The sequence below is a fragment of the Miscanthus floridulus genome, chromosome 14 (assembly GCF_019320115.1).
Source record: "Miscanthus floridulus cultivar M001 chromosome 14, ASM1932011v1, whole genome shotgun sequence".
NCBI classification, from domain to species: Eukaryota; Viridiplantae; Streptophyta; class Magnoliopsida; order Poales; family Poaceae; genus Miscanthus; species Miscanthus floridulus.
In genome coordinates, this window is record NC_089593.1 from 17629718 (window position 1) to 17648966 (window position 19249).

The 19249-nt window shown below is 50.6% G+C and overlaps 1 pseudogene; it reads left to right on the top strand.

Moving 5' to 3' along the window:
- The first annotated feature begins 11990 nt into the window (after positions 1-11990).
- On the top strand, positions 11991-16078 carry LOC136505634 (cationic amino acid transporter 6, chloroplastic-like; annotated as a pseudogene).
- The last annotated feature ends 3171 nt before the right edge of the window (positions 16079-19249 follow it).

Here is a 19249-nt window from a genome sequence, read left to right on the forward strand (position 1 = left end):
GCTACACTCAGTGAGTGCACTTTTTTCTTCGAAAAAGCGCACGTCACCAAGAAGACTTCTTCAAGACAGACCACTTCAAGGCCACGAGACGAAAAGAACCCGGACTAAGCCATATCCGAGTTCTTTTTGATAAAGAACCCGGGTATATGCTCGGGAGCCCTTCGACGAAGAATCAGAGCAGTTTCAAGACAAGACCCTCCAGCTCCTTGTTCCAAATAGCAAGAGGCTCGGGGGCTACACCCAGATGGGAGTACTTTTTTCTTCAAAAAAGCACACACCACTCAAAGATCCCAAGAAGCGCTACACGGTTTCACTCAAGAAAGCACTCGGACGACGCTTGTTCCTGCTCGGCAAGACCTGAAGGAACAAAACGAGGCTTCCAGAGCTCAACCATGAAGTGCTCGGGGGCTTGTCGATTCGGGACCTACAGGATACCCCACAAGGGAGGGAGAAGATCTAGTCTAACTAGGATTCTTTTCATGTAATCTTAGTAGTAGTATTACTCTGTAATCCTACTAGGAACTCTTATTGTAAACCGACTAGGACTCTGACCTCCTGACTATATAAAGGAGGGCGGGGTACCTGAGTTAGAGTTAGAGACAACACTAGACAATCAATCCAACGCAAAGTCTAACGCCGACTAGACGTAGGGCTATTACTCGATCATAGTCGAGGGCCCAAACCAAGATAAATCGACTGTCTCTTGCGTTTACCGTCGAGTTCTGCATACGCTGAAGCCCGAACAAACTGCCCCGGGTACCCCCATGGCAGGCTATCGGTGGTGAAACATCGACAGTCCCCTGCAGCAAAAGCCTGCCGCAGTAGCCGTTGGGCAGGGACCTTTAGTCCCGGTTGGAGCTACCAACCGGGACTAAAGGTTTCTCTAGTCCCGGACGCGAAAAATACCAGGACTAAAGCCAAATTTTGAAGTGGATCAAAAGTCGTTTCTCTATTAGTGAATCTAAGTTAACCCCCCAAAAAACGTATTCTAATTACCCATCTATGCTATTATAATAGATAATTTAAAGTTACTCTCTAAATTAGTTGTATCTACCATCATTCAAAATAACCTAAAGAAGTTTCATTGCATATGTGCCTCCATAAAAAGATAGTCTAAACTCTAAAGCAACTCCATAAGTTTGCATTTGAACTACCCACTTCTAAGACAAAATAAGTAGAAACCAAAATAGTCAGTTGTGTTTTCTAAACATAGGCTAAGTAACGTGGTGTCCAGAAATGAAGGGTACGACATGCATCAAGTTTAGGTTTTTATATAGGAGTAGACCCGATAACGTGGGTTTGGACTTTGAACTTTTGTTTTGGGCGTGTCGGCCATGCATTACGTGGATGCCTATACCATCCATTTGTGGGGAGGATCGATAAGGACAGAAGTTGCAAGACGCGTAAAAGAAGAAACCGGACGACAGCGCTTCACAAGAACGACATTGGAGACAGTTATGTACTACGTAATGTACGTGCGTGAGCAGCGATCTCCAACTTGGCGGCTTCTTTTTTCTTTCCCAAAACGACAAAAGCAAAGCTTCAACTTGCGCCTTTCTGCATGTCACGGGTGTGTGTGTGTAGACCATCAGTTGTTATCTGATTTCCGGCGACCCCCTCCCAATCAGACGTTAAATCAGTGGAAAACCTTCGGTATTTGCTTGCCTGCTGCTGCTTGAAGATTTTATTACATTAGCATGCACCACCCCGGCGGGTATATTGGCCAAGGCACTCAATGCAAGTTTCGGTTTTGTTGCCAACAATTGTCCGGCGGTGACGCTAGCTTATACCGTCAATGCATGCCAAACCAAAATGGGTTTGAATTTGACAACCTCAATCACCTGATGCAGATATTTTTCCATTGATTTGTACAAATGCTCATGTTCCGAGTCACACACTACACTACAAAGGTGGACATCCACTGTTTTTTACTTTTAAGATCCTACAATAGATGCCTCTCGTGTCTGGCTGTCACTATATTCACATAGATACATGCACAATTTATACCATTTTGCGTACTGGTGTGCTGAAGATTTACCATGCTATTTCCATTGAAATTACTGAAAGTCTGAAAATATTGCCGAGCTTGTACTTTTGGAGATCTCACATGTTATATTCTGATTTGTTTTTTCTTAAAAATGTTGCCTGCCATGTTCCTATAATATTTATATTGATGCCGTCGTATTTATGTTGCTGTCATTTATTGATCTCCATTTTATCTGGTATATGGTTCTGGACAGCAAGGGCATTCAAGGAATTCTTGGATCAAATTCTTGGAGGGGTAAACTGTCTTCCCCATCCTATCTAACAGAAGACTAACATAATGGCAGTTAGGGAATCAAAAACCACAACTTGATGGCAGTTAAGGAAAGCTATGATTTTTTATGGCAATGAACACATTGTTATAGATTTAGATGGCAACGAGCAAATTCTCTCCGGTAATAACAGGTGTAGGATCCGTGACGCCGGTTCTTGTGCTCCGGCCAATTGACCGACTCCTCAGGAATTAGAATTTTTTTTAATTTTAACTGTTTTTTTAATATAATTTTAAATCTAACGCTGTCGGATTTTTTTAAACTATCACTTTTGGCCGCGCCTATTTTCGTGGCGCGGCCAAATGCCTGTGCCGCGCCATGCATGCTGGCACGGCAGAGGGCTGACGTGGCGACGACCCGGTCCGCTGACCGCTGACGGGGCAGGGCTATGCCGCGCCACCCATCTTGGCGCGGCACTGCCGCGCCCTGATCCATGGCGCGGCAGGGCCAAATAAATATAGCGCGCGAGACCCCGCCCGCGCACGCCGCCAGCCAGCCGCCGCACCCCGCCGCCGCCCAGCGCACGCCTCCAGCGCCCGCACGCGGCCGTGCCCGCCCACGCCGCGCCCGCCCGCACCTCGCAGTACCCTCGTCGGCCGCGCCACGAACGCCGGCGCGTCAAGGCCGCCCTCTCCTAAGGTACCTCTCTCTTGATTTAAAGTTATTTTTTATTATTATTGTATTAGGATAATTAGTTTGTGATTTAGGTAGGTAGTTTTTAGATTTTACGTATTTATTATTTAGTTTGTGATTATTATTGTTTTTAGGATATTTAGTTTGTGATTGATTAGGTATTTATTATTTAGTTTGTAGTTAGTTATTTAGTTAGGGATTGTAGCGAGCCGGTCGAAGGATCGTAATTCATTCGAACGTTTCGATCGTGGGTTAATCCTACCATGGCCGTAACGCTAAGCGTAACTCGCTCCCTCGCTTCTTGGTTGGTGTTTATTTTACGATCACTAGCCCCTATCCACGTCCATAGCACATGACCATCGGGCTTTACCTCTTTTGCTCGCTTGTTTATCCTAGCCTTGTGCCGATATATACATGTGCTTTCATATTGCATTACAAGTAGTTCAAATTTTGCAATGCTATATAATATTAATTTAAATTTTGTTAATTTAAATACTCTAACGTTTTGTTTATCAATTTGTAATAGAATGGCCCCTCCCATGCAGCACCCGTTGTACCCCATTCTTGAGGTGGAGTACGATGACCAGCACCGAGCACACATCTTGAGCGACAACGATGCAGAGGTGGCATTGCCTCCTTTGAGGCCCCACACGCACACCAGGGCGTATCAGTGGGACGAGAGTTACACGCCGTACATACGGCGTGCCGGCTTCCTCGAGCTTGTCCGTGTTGTGAATCACGGTCTTCCGCCCCTTGACCCAGCACTACTTACTGCAGCTGTAGACAGGTGCGAGTACATTTTTTGTACGTAAACTTTCTTCTAACAAATTTGAGACTACTAATAGTCGTTCTATTCTTATAACAGGTGGAGGCCTGAGATCCACACGTTCCACCTACCTTGTGGCAAGATGAACTTGACGTTGCAGGACGTGAAGGCTATTTTAGGCCTTCGGTTGGGGGGACTTCCAATGACAGGGATAGTTGACAACGATCACTAGAGGGAGCTGGTGGCTCAGTTTACTGGCTTTCTTCCACCGGACGACGAGGCCTCCAAAAAAAATAAGTGAGAAATTCAAGCCTATTTAATACTTGCATTGCTTTACAGCTGGCATCGGGTCTAATTTTCTTTGATCAATTACAAAAAAAGTTTTGGTGTTTCGTCGTCTTGGATCATGGAGCGCTTTGAGTACTTGGGCCCACAAGCTGAGGAGGCTCATATCGACAGGTTCGCTCGAGTGTGGCTTTGACACTTTCTTGGTGCTTTCCTCCTCCCAGACGCCTCGGGCAACACCATCAGCTAGATCTTCCTTGACATACTTCGCCAGCCGTGGGAGAACATAGCGGGGTACAGCTGGGGTAGCGCAGTCCTGGCATAAACGTATCGACAGCTATGCGTTGCCTGTCGTCGTACCTCAGAACATACGAACCTTGGCGGTTGCTCCTACCTACTCCAGGTTTGGTGTTGGGAACGATTGTCCGTTGGGAGGCCCCTTAATAATGGTTTACCGGTAAGTACTTCGGTTCATTATATTATTGCAGGCAGTTAGATATGATGAGATTTTTTTTGCTAATTCAATATCGTTTTCAATGCAGCTATGGAACGGATATGATACACTCCCTACAGCTCTATATATCTGGATGGAAGCACAGTTAGTTAGAGGGAATACGTGGCGCAAGTATAGGGAGTATACGGACGGTCTCGACGTCCTGACACAGCACCAGGTTACGCTCTCTTTGCTATCATACCTGTGTCTTCTTCGATGTACACTATATCACAGCCTAACTCAATTACGAAATTTTAGGTGCATTGGTGTCCTTGGGATTCTCCGGAGCTCCAGGACTATCTCAGCCCTGTCACTAGGGACGAGTCACACGAGTATCGCTGCGACGTCCCTCTTATTTTCTTCCATGTGGTCGAGATTCACTTGCCTATCTAGGTCTGCAGATAGTTTGGAAGAATGTCATGCCGCCCACCACCTCTTTACTCCACCAACCAAGAATTGCACGGGTGCGTTATCGATTAATAACAATGCTATAATTCAGATGTGTGTTTGGTACAACTAACATCGTTTTGTTGCAGGTTTGACCGTAGGAAGAGGTACAAGACCAAGGACTGACGCGTGACACACAGATCGTACATCCATTTGTGGCAGACCAGGGTACCACATGCGGTCCTTGCGGGTCCTCCACACAACCAGCACACCTTCGACGAGTACATGCGGTGGCTTCACAGGTCTACGAGGACACATATCAAGTCCCCGTACACTGACGTGGCGATTGACGAGGACTCGGAGGAAGATGTCATCGAAGATGTGTACGACGTTACCACTAGGGAGGACACACAGCTACAGAGAGCCCCGCTTCAGAGATACGTGGTAAGATACTTGAATGGTACAATTTGTTATCCTTTTAGTATTAAGTATGTGTACTAAAACTGTCCAACCGCGTTTCTCTACCCAGACGACACAATTGTCAAGGATGTCCAACGAAGCAGCGTTCCGGCTTCACGAGTCTAGAGGGCAGGGGCTAGGCGTTCTCGCGGCTTTTGTGGAGGTAAACATAAACTTGTCCGTTTCAAAAATATTTCTTTAGTGCATATGCGTTTGGGTAATGAACTAACTTTAACGTCTATTTATGCAGAAGGTGAAGAAGAGCTGCAGGAAAGCTAGCTCAGAAGCTGAGCTGCATGGACACTCCTTATGAGGAACCGCCACTCCCGGCGCGGTCGGGTGGCACGTCTTCAGCCTCTTTGAGGACACCAGCCGGCTCTTCTCAGCCGATGACAGGTGCCACTTCCGCGGTACGTACACCACCATATCATAGCGCTGGGAAGGACCCTGCAATCGAGGACGAGGAGGAGGAGGAGGATGACGACGACGACGAACCCCCGGGCTTCCATGGACAGCACGACCAGTGGGACGAATGGCCTCAGGACGAGATCGGCATGTCTCAGCTAGGTGGTGCCCCACTTGGCACCCAAGGAGCCTCACAGGTACTAACAAAGATAGTTTGTTTCAATACGCAGGCTCCATGAACTAACGATCATAAAGAATTATAAGTAATCGTGCGTATCATATACCTGCAGGGTACGAGCCATACGCACCGTCGACGCGACCATACCGACGTTGGATACACTCCCAATGTGTTGCCAACAAATCCGAAAAGACAGAGGCGTCCGAGGGATCCTTACTACACTCCTAGGTCTTAGTATGTTAGGTCAAATAAGTAGAAACCAAAATAGTCAGTTGTGTTTTCTAAACATAGGCTAAGTAACGTGGTGTCCAGAAATGAAGGGTACGACATGCATCAAGTTTAGGTTTTTATATAGGAGTAGACCCGATAACGTGGGTTTGGACTTTGAACTTTTGTTTTGGGCGTGTCGGCCATGCATTACGTGGATGCCTATACCATCCATTTGTGGGGAGGATCGATAAGGACAGAAGTTGCAAGACGCGTAAAAGAAGAAACCGGACGACAGCGCTTCACAAGAACGACATTGGAGACAGTTATGTACTACGTAATGTACGTGCGTGAGCAGCGATCTCCAACTTGGCGGCTTCTTTTTCTTTCCCAAAACGACAAAAGCAAAGCTTCAACTTGCGCCTTTCTGCAGGTCACGGGTGTGTGTGTGTGTAGACCATCAGTTTGTTATCTGATTTCCGGCGACCCCCCTCCCAATCAACGTTAAATCAGTGGAAAACCTTCGGTATTTGCTTGCCTGCTGCTGCTTAAGATTTTATTACATTAGCATGCACCACCCCGGCGGGTATATTGGGCCAAGGCACTCAATGCAAGTTTCGGTTTTGTTTCCAAACAATTGTCCGGCGGTGACGCTAGCTTATAACCGTCAATGCATGGCCAAACCAAAATGGGTTTGAATTTGACAACCTCAATCACCTGATGCAGATATTTTTCCATTGATTTGTACAAATGCTCATGTTCCGAGTCACACACTACACTACAAAGGTGGACATCCACTGTTTTTTACTTTTAAGATCCTACAATAGATGCCTCTCGTGTCTGGCTGTCACTATATTCACATAGATACATGCACAATTTATACCATTTTGCGTACTGGTGTGCTGAAGATTTACCATGCTATTTCCATTGAAATTACTGAAAGTCTGAAAATATTGCCGAGCTTGTACTTTTGGAGATCTCACATGTTATATTCTGATTTGTTTTTTCTTAAAAATGTTGCCTGCCATGTTCCTATAATATTTATATTGATGCCGTCGTATTTATGTTGCTGTCATTTATTGATCTCCATTTTATCTGGTATATGGTTCTGGACAGCAAGGGCATTCAAGGAATTCTTGGATCAAATTCTTGGAGGGGTAAACTGTCTTCCCCATCCTATCTAACAGAAGACTAACATAATGGCAGTTAGGGAATCAAAAACCACAACTTGATGGCAGTTAAGGAAAGCTATGATTTTTTATGGCAATGAACACATTGTTATAGATTTAGATGGCAACGAGCAAATTCTCTCCGGTAATAACAGGTGTAGGATCCGTGACGCCGGTTCTTGTGCTCCGGTCAATTGACCGACCCCCAGGAATTAGAATTTTTTTAATTTTAATGTTTTTTAATATAATTTTAAATCTAACACGTCGGATTTTTTTTAAACTATCACTTTGGCCGCGTCCTATTTTCGTGGCGCGGCCAAATGCCTGTGCCGCGCCATGCAGGCTGGCACGGCAGAGGGCTGACGTGGCGGCGACCCGGTCCGCTGACCGCTGACGGGGCAGGGCTCTGCCGCGCCACCCATCTTGGCGCGGCACTGCCGCGCCCTGATCCATGGCGTGGCAGGGCCAAATAAATATAGCGCGCGAGGACCCCCGCCCGGCTCAGCTCCCCAGCCAGCCGCCGCGCCCCGCCACCGCCCAGCCGCACGCGGCCGTGCCCGCCCACGCCACGCCCGCCCGCACCTCGCAGTACCCTCGCCGCCGCGCCACGAACGCCGGCGCGTCAAGGCCGCCTCTCCTAAGGTACTCTCTCTTGATTTTAAAGTTATTTTTATTATTATTGTAATTAGGATAATTAGTTTGGATTTAGGTAGGTAGTTTTTTAGATTTTACGTATTTATTATTTAGTTTGTGATTATTATTGTTTTAGGATATTTAGTTTGTGATTGATTAGGTATTTATTATTTAGTTTGTAGTTAGTTATTTAGTTAGGGATTGTAGCGAGCCGGTCGAAGGATCGTAATTCATTCGAACGTTTCGATCGTGGGTTAATCCTACCATGGCCGTACGCTAAGCGTAACTCGCTCCCTCGCTTCTTGGTTGGTGTTTATTTTACGATCACTAGCCCCTATCCACGTCCATAGCACATGACCATCGGGCTTTACCTCTTTTGCTCGCTTGTTTATTCCTAGCCTTGTGACGATATATACATGTGCTTTCATATTGCATTACAAGTAGTTCAAATTTTGCAATGCTATATAATAGTTAATTTAAATTTTGTTAATTTGAATACTCTAACGTTTGTTTATCAATTTGTAACAGGAATGGCCCCTCCCATGCAGCACCCGTTGTACCCCATTCTTGAGGTGGAGTACGATGACCAGCACCGAGCACACATCTTGAGCGACAACGACGCAGAGGTGGCATTGCCTCCTTTGAGGCCCCACACGCACACCAGGGCGCTATCAGTGGGACGAGCGTTACGCGCCGTACATACGGCGTGCCGGCTTCCTCGAGCTTGTCCGTGTTGTGAATCACGGTCTTCCGCCCCTTGACCCAGCACTACTACTGCAGCTGTAGACAGGTGCGAGTACATTCTTTGTACGTAAACTTTCTTCTAACAAATTTGAGACTACTAATAGTCGTTCTATTCTTATAACAGGTGGAGGCCTGAGATCCACACGTTCCACCTACCTTGTGGCAAGATGAACTTGACGTTGCAGGACGTGAAGGCTATTTTAGGCCTTCGGTTGGGGGGACTTCCAATGACAGGGATAGTTGACAACGATCACTAGAGGGAGCTGGTGGCTCAGTTTACTGGCTTTCTTCCACCGGACGACGAGGCCTCCAAAAAAAATAAGTGAGAAATTCAAGCCTATTTAATACTTGCATTGCTTTACAGCTGGCATCGGGTCTAATTTTCTTTGATCAATTACAGAAAAAGTTTTGGTGTTTCGTCGTCCTTGGATCACTGGAGCGCTTTGAGTACTTGGGCCCACAAGCTGAGGAGGCTCATATCGACAGGTTCGCTCGAGTGTGGCTTTGGACACTTTCTTGGTGCTTTCCTCCTCCCAGACGCCTCGGGCAACATCATCAGCTAGATCTTCCTTGACATACTTCGCTAGCCGTGGGAGAACATAGCGGGGTACAGCTAGGGTAGCGCAGTCCTGGCATAAACGTATCGACAGCTATGCGTTGCCTGTCGTCGCACCTCAGAACATACGAACCTTGGTGGTTGCTCCTACCTACTCCAGGTTTGGTGTTGGGAACGATTGTCCCGTTGGGAGGCCCCTTAATAATGGTTTACCGGTAAGTACTTCGGTTCATTATATTATTGCAGGCAATTAGATATGATGAGATTTTTTTTGCTAATTCAATATCGTTTTCAATGCAGCTATGGAACGGACTATGATACACTCCCTACAGCTCTATATCTGGACTGGAAGCACAGTTAGTTAGAGGGAATGCGTGGCGCAAGTATAGGGAGTATACGGACGGTCTCGACGTCCTGACACAGCACCAGGTTACGCTCTCTTTGCTATCATACCTGTGTCTTCTTTGATGTACACTATATCACAGCCTAACTCAATTACGAAATTTTAGGTAGCATTGGTGTCCTTGGGATTCTCCGGAGCTCCAGGACTATCTCAGCCCTGTCACTAGGGATGAGTCACACGAGTATCGCTGCAACAGTCCCTCTTATTTTCTTTCATGTGGTCGAGATTCACTTGCCTATCTAGGTCTGCAGATAGTTTGGAAGAATAGTCATGCTGCCCACCACCTCTTTACTCCACCAACCAAGAATTGCACGGGTGCGTTATCGATTAATAACAATGCTATAATTCAGATGTGTGTTTGGTACAACTAACATCGTTTTATTGCAGGTTTGACCAGCTAGGAAGAGGTACAAGACCAAGGACTGACGCGTGACACACAGATCGTACATCCATTTGTGGCAGACCAGGGTACCACATGCAGGTCCTTGTGGGTCCTCCACACAACCAGCACACCTTCGACGAGTACCTGCGGTGGCTTCACAGGTCTACGAGGACACATATCAAGTCCCCAGTACACTGACGTGGCGATTGACGAGGACTCGAGGAAGATGTCATCGAAGATGTGTACGACGTTACCACTAGGGAGGACACACAGCTACAGAGAGCCCCGCTTTCAGAGATACGTGGTAAGATACTTGAATGGTACAATTTGTTATCCTTTTAGTATTAAGTATGTATACTAAAACTGTCCAACCAGCGTTTCTCTACCCAGACGACACAATTGTCAAGGATAGTCCAACGAAGCAGCAGTTCCGGCTTCACGAGTCTAGAGGGCAGGGGCTAGGCGTTCTCGCGGCTTTTGTGGATGTAAACATAAACTTGTCCGTTTCAAAAATATTTCTTTAGTGCATATGCGTTTGGGTAATGAACTAACTTTAACGTCTATTTATGCAGAAGGTGAAGAAGAGCTGCAGGAAAGCTAGCTCAGAAGCTGAGCTGCATGGACACTCCTTATGAGGAACCGCCACTCCCGGCGCGGTCGGGTGGCACGTCTTCAGCCTCTTTGAGGACACCAGCCGGCTCTTCTCAGTCGATGACAGGTGCCACTTCTGCGGTACGTACACCACCATATCATAGCGCTGGGAAGGACCCTGCAATCGAGGACGAGGAGGAGGAGGAGGATGACGACGACGACGAACCCCCGGGCTTCCATGGACAGCACGACCAGTGGGACGAATGGCCTCAGGACGAGATCGGTATGTCTCAGCTAGGTGGTGCCCCACTTGGCACCCAAGGAGCCTCACAGGTACTAACAAAGATAGTTTGTTTCAATACGCAGGCTCCATGAACTAACGATCATAAAGAATTATAAGTAATCGTGCGTATCATATACCTGCAGGGTACGAGCCGTACGCACCGTCGACGCGACCATACCGACGTTGGATACACTCCCAATGTGTTGCCAACAAATCCGAAAAGACAGAGGCGTCCGAGGGATCCTTACTACTACTCCTAGGTCTTAGTATGTTAGGTCAAACGAATATTGGCATCCGAAACTTGCGGGGTTCTTTGGTTATGTTATCCTCTAACTTATGTCAAAACAATGAATATATTATGTGGCAGCTTGTCAACTTGCTTCTTATTCGTTTCTTTGAGTCGCGGTAGCACTGCCGGCGAGATTAAGTACCAACTACTTCGAGAACCGGCAGTCCCAGTGTATCTGGACGCCGGTGGCAGTTTTTTCGTAATCGATTAGTTAATAACCGTATTATGAAAGACGAAAAACTAATCATTGACTTATAAAATTCTCTATCGGCCGTGAAAAAAAACTCAACAAAATACGGGCGCGACGCGTTTCGATTCAACCAGTCAGGTACCACAGGCGGGCGACAGGCGCAGCGGCCAGGTGGTGTACCTGCTCGGGCGGTATATTTGGTCCTGCCGCGCCACGGATCAGGGCGCAGCACTGCCGCGCCAAGGTCGGTGGCGCGGCAGGACCTGCCACGTCATCGGTCCCCCAGGTCGGCCCTCGCCACGTCAGCCCTCTGCCGCGCCAGCATGCATAGCGCGGCACAGGCATTTGGCCGCGTCACGAAAATAGGCGCGGCCAAAAGTGTTAGTTTTAAAAAAAATCCGACAGAGTTAGATTTAAAATTATATTAAAAAAACAGTTAAAATTAAAAAAAAATCCCGGAATTATGCCGTTGCTTTTTCACCGATCACCAGCGCTCAGCGTGCTAGTGGCAGTTACCACCCGTGCCCGGTGGCGGTGCCCGCCCCGCCCGCTCGCCCGGCCTCTTTATATACCGCACCCCCTCGTCCTCGCCAGCTCGCCACGCCTCTCCGTCCCGCTCTTCTCTCCAAACCCCCCCCTGATCACTCCCGCCGCCACCACCGCTCCACCAGCTACCAACCCAACCCCTGCCCGTGGTCGCTTGGCGGCGGCGCCATGGACAAGGGCGCGGCGCTGGCCTCCTCAGATGCCGTCCACCACCACCCGGCGGGGGTCACAGCCATCGGCATCGACGGCACGGGGTCCTCCTCGTCGTCGTCGTTCGCGAGCTGGCGTGCGTACGGTCGCGCGCTAGCGCAGACCCCGCGCCGCCTGTCGCGCCGCGCGTTTGCCGCGACGGCGGCCCGGGAGGAGATGAGCCGCGTGCGCGCGCGGTCGGGCACCGACATGGCGCGCGCGCTGCGGTGGTGGGACCTCGTCGGGCTGGGCCTCGGCGGCATGGTGGGCGCGGGCGTCTTCGTCACCACGGGCCGCGCCGCCAGGCTCTACTCGGGGCCCAGGCGTCGTGGTTTCCTACGCCATTGCGGGGCTATGCGCGCTGCTCTCCGCCTTCTGCTACACCGAGTTCGCCGTCGACTTGCCCGTCGCCGGCGGCGCATTCAGCTACCTCCGCGTCACGTTCGGTGAGTCCTGAGTCGTTTGTCGTGGGCCAGTGGCCGCCCCGGCCCGTCGCTTGGTTTCGTTCCGTTTCTTCCGTTCCTGCGGGTCGCGGCATTGCGGTGCTGCATGGTGCTCTTTATGCCCGCGCGCTGCTCAAGCTGGACCCATGTTTGGCATGCAAATTTGTTTTGGATACAATTAAACTGCAAATTGCTGTTTCTCCAACGAGCCGGCACGAGACTACGTATACCTATTTGACCATATTTTATCCAAAAAAAATCACTGTATTTCCATCTGCCTCTCTCTTGGCGAGGTACACACGCGAGCTAGGAATCCAAAGTGATGTTTTCTTTCCTTTCATGGATTCCTTGACTCCTGATTTTTTTCCCGGCACGAACGGTTTTTAAAAAAAAGTCCCTGGGACGACGGCGACGTCCAACAGAATATATCACGGGCCCAAACCCAAACGGGCTTGCCCTTTTCGCCCACATCCGCATGAGACGGAGACGGAGACCGCCGACCCAAGCAATACCTGTTTCAGGACAAAGGTCACGGTCATTTTCGTTTCGCTCGCAACCACCCTGCATTTGCCGTGCAGATTCGCATGGTGCCGCGACCTCCGTCAGTAAATCCTAATTTGTTCCGGTGACCTCGGGCTGACTGACAGCGACTGCTGCATCGTCGTCTGCACTCTGCAGGGGAGCTGGCGGCGTTCCTGACGGGGGCGAACCTGATCATGGAGTACGTGTTCTCCAACGCCGCCGTGGCGCGCAGCTTCACGGCGTACCTCGGCACGGCGGTCGGCGTGGACGCGCCCAGCCAGTGGCGGATCACCGTGCACGGCCTGCCCGACGGGTTCAACCAGGTGGACCTCGTCGCCGTCGCCGTCATCCTCCTCATCACCGTCTGCATCTGCTACAGGTTTCCTCTTTTTCTGAATCTCTCATCTCGTGATGTCAGGCTCGCTCATGTGTCACCGTAGCACTCGGCTTTTTCCTTCTTCTTTCTGTTTTTATAAAAAAAGAGATTATCGTGGTTGCGAAAAAGATACTTGTTATTGCTTCCAAGTGTCACTCTTCTTGTTGCCTCTTCGTGTGTCACTCTCCATTGGCGGATGCCTCTCCTGTCTGCGTTAGTGGGGACTGGGGAGTGGCACGATGACAAGGAAAGGAACACCTGTTTTCTGCGCACTCAAAAGCAAGTGCACGACACTCTCGTGTCCTCGTCATTTCGCTGCCTCTTGTGGTTGCAGTACTCCGTGGTTCTTATGTCTTCTCCGGAAATATTCCGAAGGTTCAGACAAAGCAGGGTCGATCAAATGGAGATTTTGTTCCGTGGCAAGGAATCTTGTCGGCCTCTGTTTTCCAGTGTTGGAGTACCCTCCTTTTAGTTACGTGATCGAATGTTTTTATTACGCCAAATGCGGGTTAACTTCGTCGAAAGATGAGGATCAAATCAAAAGCTAGTAGTCTAGCTACTGCACGACTGATGTCTGAATTCTCGTACTTTTCTTTACACCTCATATCGTTCAAGAACCACACAAATGCTTGTCTAGGCTCTAGCGCAGCCGTGATCTGAATGATTGAGAGACAGAGAGAGGTGTAAACGGTAAATTTTGCTAGGAAAAACGACTAGTAGTTCGTTTTGTTTTCTTTTCTGACAGGTTTCCCATTTCAACGGCGGCAGCACCAAGGAGAGCTCGGTGGTGAACATGGTGCTGACGGCGGTCCACGTGGCGTTCATCCTGTTCATCATCGGCATGGGGTTCCGGCACGGCGACGCGCGCAACCTGACGCGGCCGGCGGACCGGTCCCGCAGCCCCGGCGGGTTCTTCCCGCACGGCGCCGTGGGCGTGTTCAACGGCGCGGCCATGGTGTACCTGAGCTACATCGGCTACGACGCCGTGTCCACCATGGCCGAGGAGGTGCAGCGGCCCGCGCGCGACATCCCCGTCGGCGTCTCGGGATCCGTCGTCCTCGTCACCGTGCTCTACTGCCTCATGGCCGCCTCCATGTCCATGCTCCTTCCCTATGACGCGGTACGTGCGTGCGTGCGCTCCTCTGCTCTGACGCTGCCTGGCCCATGCGTCATTAGCATGGCCTCTTGTTCTGCTCACTGATCAGTCTATGAAACTCCGAAGATGCCAAAATTCTGCCTAGTTCAAGATTCCATCTAACATAAGTACATAACAGCATTTGAGAATCAGAGAGAGAGAGAGAGGTCTAGGGAAATTCTTGGGATAACAATGGGGATATGCTCTCTAAAAGGCCGATTGGCTGGCTATAGTTGCAGACGACACGATTGATGCTGCTAGTACTGATTTACAGTACACGGTCCTTGGAGGCCTTCAATTTCCTTCTTGTAGTGGAAAAGCCTATATTTAGAGCTCATCTTTGGTTGCGTAGGTTACCTCACCTAACCTCAGGGGAATATATGGTCAATTGGGCTAGTTCAGTGGTCAGTACTACTAGTAGAGGATTTGGTGCCAGGCAGCCACTGCATCTGCATCTGATTCTTGGCACCGGCTTCTGCTTGTTCCATGTCCCCCTCAGCTTTTTTCTGGGATGTTGGTGCCGTGATTTGGGATGAATCTGCCGTCCCAATCGCTCCTGGACCGGCGGCCTCGAATCCACTTTTGTACCGTAAATATTCGTCAGCTTACTCGGTATTTTTCTCTCACAACATTTCAGCATAAGCATCACTATAAGCTCTTGTTTAGTTCCTTCTAAACTCCCAACTTTGGCACTATGCAAAAAGAAGATTCTCCGTCACATCAAACTTGCAGTACATGCATGGAATATTAAAAGTAGACGAAATTAAAAACTAATTGCACAATTTGGTTGTACTTTACGAGACGAATATTTTGAGCCTAATTAGTCAACGGTTGGACAATTATTAACAAATACAAACGAAATGCTACAGTAGGGAATCTGGCACTATGCAAACTTTGCGCATCCAAATTTCGGCCAAATAAACGCGCCTTAAGCTAAATTTCAGCATAAGCAAACAGGCGATTAACACGAGGAAAAGGCGATTAACACGAGGAAAAGCACCGAGATTTTTCACTACCTTTTTCGATAGTGTGGCTGGCTTCTACTGTACCGAGTACTACCTGCGACCACGAATAACAGTGACAGCCAGTAGGAGTAATTCTCAGTCAAGCAGCCTAGAATCTGCGACAGTTCTTTTTCACCACCTGGTCTGGTTGTCTGAATGTTTCTCTTTTTTTCGTTTGCTGATCATGTGCAGATTGACCCGGAGGCGCCGTTCTCGGGGGCGTTCAAGGGGCGGGAGCGGTGCGCGTGGGTGTCCAACGTCATCGGCGCCGGCGCCAGCCTCGGCATCCTCACCTCGCTGATGGTGGCCATGCTGGGGCAGGCGCGGTACCTGTGCGTCATCGGCCGCTCTGGCGTCATGCCGGCGTGGCTCGCCCGGGTCAACCCCCGCACCGCCACCCCCGTCAACGCATTTAAATATAATCCAATGCTAATGACGCATGTTTCTAGTAACTTTGCAAAGATGAAAAATGTATATGCCAAGCAAAGATAGATGCATATAAATATAATCCAATGGACTTCCTTCGAAAATATTGTGATGCTGTGGGTGAATGATTTGATCAACCTCATGAATTTACTTTTATGTATAACATTTTGCATGATAAAATCTATGACCAATTTTTACTGTGACTTTTTATACGATTTTTGTTACAACTTTATAGCGGAACTTATCATAACAAGTTTTCATGATGACATTTTCTTTTTCTTTATTGAAAGAGAGCTTTATGTATTGCCAATAATGTTATAATCATGAGCAACAATCGGTGACCTTTTCAACTCAAATTTTATTCACAGTTATTACTGAATAAATTTATTGTAAGAGTTAAATGCATGGGTGGTCCATCAACTTGCGCTCTAGTTTCACTTAGGCTCATCAACTCTGAAAGTAGGTTTTTGGGTCCATAATCTTTATTAGTGGCGCATTCCTAACCCATACCCCATTTGTTTCAATTTTTTAACCGACGTGGCACCTCCAGGTCTAGGTGGACGCCGCACACACGCATGCATGTGCATGCATGATGCATGCACGTCGGCGTCTTGGCGAAAGACAACGGACTGGGCTGTCGCTGCGCCGGCTGCTGCTACTGCTGGCCGTCGCCGTCCCCGGCGCCGCAGCCCCTGCTGCTCCCGTCGCTCTTCATCAGGGCGTCGCCCATGTCCGCCACCGGCTCCCAGGGGCGGAGCGGGACGAGGCATATCCAGGCGTAGATGTCGTCGATGTCGGGCTCGGCCGTGAGCCTGACGGCCGCCACGCGGCACGGCACGAACGGCTGAGACGTGTACGCCCGCGGCGCGCAGGTCCACGGCTGCGGCGCCTGCGGCACGGCGCACAGGGAGCCCGCGCACGCCTGCCACAGCTGCGGGTGCACGCCGCGCCCCTCGGCGGCTCTTCCGGCTTCGGGCAACTCTCCATCGGCCTCGTCGTCCTACGCTCCTCGGCGCATGTGGTCGTCAGCTGCCTCCACGCCGTCGCGGTCGCTCGGGGCACGACGGTGGTGCTTTCCATCCACCGGCCAAGCGCACGCCTCCACTCCGTCGTGGACTGCCTGCTCCTCCTCTCCCGTGGCACCGTCCTCCACCACGGTTCACTCGCATCCCTCGACGATGCCCTCCTCTTCGGCTCTCCTAAGGCCTCGTCGTCCCCGCGCAGCTCAACCCACTCGAGTTCGCCCTTGAGGTCCTCGACCAGCTCCCTCATCCCACCCCCTCTACCCCTGAACTCGAGCCAACGACGCAAGAGATCAACTCACTGTCGTCAAGCCACCACCACAAGATGGCCACGACGACGACGTCGTCTACTGGTTCGCCATCGTCGAGGCTGCACGAGTTGGTGGTACTGTACAAGACGGCATGGAAGGTGGTGTACCGGAGCAAGTAGCTGCCTCTCACCAATTTCCTAGAGGTCGTGCTTGTGGGCACGCTGCTGGGCACGATCTACATCCACGCTGGCTACGGCGAGGCCGGCACGCACAAGCGACTGGGCCTGTTCGCCTTCACGCTCACGTTCCTGCTGACTTCCACGACCGAGACGCTGTCGACGTTCGTGACGGAGCGGCCCATCGTTCTGGCGGAGACGGCGGTAGGACTGTACCGGCTGTCGTCGCACGTGGGGGCGGCCACACTGGTGTTCCTACCGTACCTTCTCGCTGTGGCGCTGCTCTACTCCGTGTGCGTCTACTTCCTCGTGGGGCTCTGCACGTCAGCGAGCGCCTTCACGGCGTTCGTCCTAGTGGTATGGGCGGCGGTGGCGAGCCAGTTCTTGAACAGGAACAGCTTCTCGAGCCGCGCGAGCTCATTGAGCTCCGACGGCAGCAGGCCAGACAGGTTAGTGATGGCGATGTCGAGGTACTGGAGCCACGTCAGGTTGCCGAGCTACGTGGGAACGCCGCCGTCGTAGGCATTGTATCCGATCTATAGCTGCTCTAGCGACGCGAGGGCGTCGAGCTCCCGAAGGGAGCTGCCTGGTGAGCGCGTTCTCGGCGAGGTGCAGGAACCGCAGCGAGCGGAGCTGCCCGATCTCGGCCGGGACGCTCCCGTTGAAGAAGCTGCCGCCGAGGTTGAGCCGCTGGAGCTGACACAGCTCGCCGAGGCTACGCGACAGTGGGTCGACGAAGCAGTTGCTGTAGGCATCGAGCACGGTGAGCGCGCCACCGTGCGCCGCGACGCCGTCCAGGAACGTGCCGCTGAAGAACTTGTGGCTGACGTCGAGCGACTCCAGCCGCCGGAGCTGGAACACCGCCGTGGCCGGAACTCCCCCGCGAACACATTCCCGCTTAGGTTGAGTGATGCTTGTGTGGCCGCGGCAGCAACTCGCCCGCGCCCACAGCGGTGGTGACGGCACCTCGCACACCCGCAGTGGCGGCTCGCCCGTGCGCCTATGGGGCCGTGGCGCGCATGCTCGCGCACCCACGGTGACTGCATCGGCTTCTGCTCGCACGCCCGCAGCTGTGGCAGGCATGCACGGGCTCCCTATGCGTCGTGCTGCCCGTCGGCGCCGCCGTCTACTACTTCCCGCAGGGCCACGCCGATCACGCAGGCGCCACAGCCGTGGACCTGCGCATCGCGGGCGTGCGCGTCTCGTCGTTCGTGCCGTGCCACGTGGCGGACGTGGGCGACGCCCTGATGAAGAGCGACGGGAGCAGCAGGGGCAGCGGCGCAGGGGACGGCGATGGCCAGCAGCAACAGCAGCTGGCGCAGCGGCAGCCCAGTCCGCTGTCTTTCGCCAAGACGCCGACGTGCATGCATCATGCATGCACATGCATGCGTGTGTGCAGCGTCCACCTGGACCCGGAGGTGCCACGTCGGTTAAAAAATTGAAACAAAGGGGGTATGGGTTAGGAATGCGCCACTAACAAAGATTATAGACCCAAAAACCTACTTTCAGAGTTGATGGACCTAAGTGAAACTAGAGCGCAAGTTGATGGACCACCCATGCATTTAACTCTTATTGTAACAATTTCTACATATAACTTTTCTAGCACTATAAGTTCGACAAATAACTTACACACGTAACGTCTTTTGAAAAAACAACAACATACAACTTATTATTCAACATAACTTTTATACATGACTTGTTTCAAACTTACTTGTCAATAGTATACAGAAGCAAAATACTAGGTTTACATGGAAAAAGAATGAAAAAGCTAAGGAATAAAGAGAGGGCAGA